Genomic DNA, 2743 nt, shown 5'->3' with positions numbered 1-2743 from the left:
GCTGAATTTTTGTACTTTTCCCTACTGAAGGCTACGATGGTCACATTACAACACACAACAATCACATAACATGTCACAGTCACATTACAACACATCACAGTGTTCATTATTTGCAGGAAATTGAGGAAACCTGTACATTTCTCATCTTGCCTTGTTCAAGTTCCTAGCTTTCAAAAGGGTTTATTTAACCTTCCTCCCCTAAGTTTTCAGACCATAAGAGACTCCCACTCTGGTTTTACTTGATAAGAATGGAGGGTCCTGGTTAGCAGAGACCTTCCAGGAACTTCCCAATCTTATAAAAAATGGTGGTGGTGATAGTGATAGTTCTTTACATGTGCCTGTTCCCTCAATCCTGAGCCCATTATCATTGTCTTTGGAATGATTCATTACAAACCAAGTCCTGGCCATTTGCATTCAGTAATGTCCAGATTTTCAGATAGGCTGAGTATTAGAATTTGCACTGAATTGGTGGGCTCAGCTCTGAAGTCAGGCCAAAGAGTCATATATACCTGTGAATAATAGCCAAACTGCAACGTGGACCATTACATTCTGTCTGGCTGATTCCCCTTGCTGATCTAGAAGTTATTCCTTTATTCCATTCCCCTGCAAGAGTTTGGCACAGAAATGCTGCTCCAGACTGTCCCGAGGGGGGCAGTTACATTTCAAGGAGAGAGGACATGAGCTGCAGAGGGCGAGTTATTCTTTGAGTTTTGGCTGGAGGAAAAATTCTGCATAAGGCATGAGTGATTATATTAATTTATACGGGTAGAGCCTTTATGAATTAAAATATCAAGAGCTTTTGATACCAGAAATTCAGGGAGGGTAGTTACCATAGACACAAGTACACTTAATTTAATAATAATGACCAAGACATAAGCTAGTGTTCCTTATGTGTGTGAACTGAGTGTAGGATGTAAAAGAGTGTATAGTCATTCTATTTCACACCCAGAAGATTTTTTTTCCAACTTTACAGTCTTCAATCCCTAACATCATAGGCAAGGTATTTTTAATAGGTGCTATAGTAAAACAGAGCACAAATAAAAATAATAATAAAAAAAATATTTTTCACACGTCTTTGCTGGAAGAAAATATTTGGAAAAATGATGCCTGGTTTTTATTTGCTTTGGAGTACGGTGAGAGACGTTGCCTTGAACTAGGAGCTTGGAATAACTTTATAGCCCTCCACTATATTAAAAAATGGTAGGGAAGGATGCTGAGCAATACAAAACAGAGCTCCACAGAAGTCTGAGAAGTTACCGTATTTCATAGCACTGGAGGATTTGGACCTGTTTCTGGCATATTTAATCCAAGCACAGCAGATTCATGGAGATGGAAACGATTTCCTAGGAAAATCTTGCACATTTCTTCTATATTGGAAATTTACTTGATATCTAGAATAAGTTGTACTTAAAATGAAAAATTAAACAAAGAGAAGCAGGGGGTCTGCCTTTTTAGCACATGAAGACAGTATCCAGGCTCAGAGGAAGAGCATTTACAAAAGCTGTTCGTTGTCTGAACCCAGTATCTACTAAATGCTGTCTTCTGCTGCGCATAAAGGCAGTGAATAAGCCTCAGAGCTATTCCTTGTACAATGCTTATTTATTACGTTGAGTACCATGCAAAACCCGAGGAGTTGTAACAGCTGTGAGTGCAACTGTACAGACTATGAGAAGAAAAGAACTCACCAGATACTGGCTGCAAGAAAGAAATAAAGAGCTCTTTTGAGCTGAAAAATAAGATGGCAGCAGGTTTGTTGCTACAAGCAGGATCTGTGACCTTTGCACAGGAGCACGTCGTGGCTCAGTATGCCAGGTATACAAAGCCCCTGCTCACCTCAGCCAGGCAGTGGGAGCGGGACAGTTGGACAAGGAGTGGGTGACACCATCGACAGCACTGCCCAGCTCCTTGCCCTCTCTGCACTGGGGCAGGGAGCAATCCCTCTTGCTCAGGAACCTTGACAGCACGTACTTAGCAGCAACACATCTCGGATGCGCAGACAAAATTAGGTTTCTTTAATTGCTTCATAACTGGGGCACAACAGGTGTATGCATAGGGCTGCTAACACAAACAGAAATTTACATTAAAATGTGAAAGAGACCTAAAAAATCCTCCACACAGGCTATTCTGGTAACCCAGCAGGTTACCTGAACAAGTTTTTTTTTTGAATTGTAGCATGAAGCTGAAGGATTACGTTGCTGGCCTGAGTATGTGTGGCAGGAGGCCTCTAGGGTGTCTGTGAGGGTGAAGACTGAGGACTCTGCAGTGTGGTGGGATGCGGACCTGGCACACTCGTCCACACAGCCTGTCAGGATGTGGTGGCTGGCACAGGCTGTCCCCCTGACCACAGCTGGGCTGTGTTTCAGAGCACGCTAATTTAGACAGCCTGAAAAACCACAAAACTACAGAGCATCCTTACAGCAACGTGCAGCTGGTCAGTGACCTGTGCTTGGGTCTGCTCCTTTGTCCTGTTCTTTACAGTGCACATGGAGTCTAAGGGAACGGACCACTGAGATGTTGTGTGTTTGTTCCCCAAATGCTGTGCGTTTGTTCCCCAGTCCTTGTGCCACATTCTGTCAAAGATCTGCTTGACCAGAGCACATGAAAACCAGATCAGGCACAATGAGGAGAATGCCTGTCTGCGTCTCGCCATGAAAAGGCATGTGGCTTGCTTATAAACAGGTCCGTGCTGTTCTGGACTTATGTTTATTTAACTGCTCAAGATGAATTCATGCATGCAACATCC

Source organism: Netta rufina (assembly GCF_964035555.1).
Source record: "Netta rufina genome assembly, chromosome: 5".
NCBI classification, from domain to species: Eukaryota; Metazoa; Chordata; class Aves; order Anseriformes; family Anatidae; genus Netta; species Netta rufina.
The sequence above is the reverse complement of the archived record's forward strand: the minus strand, read 5'-3'. Positions refer to the sequence as shown.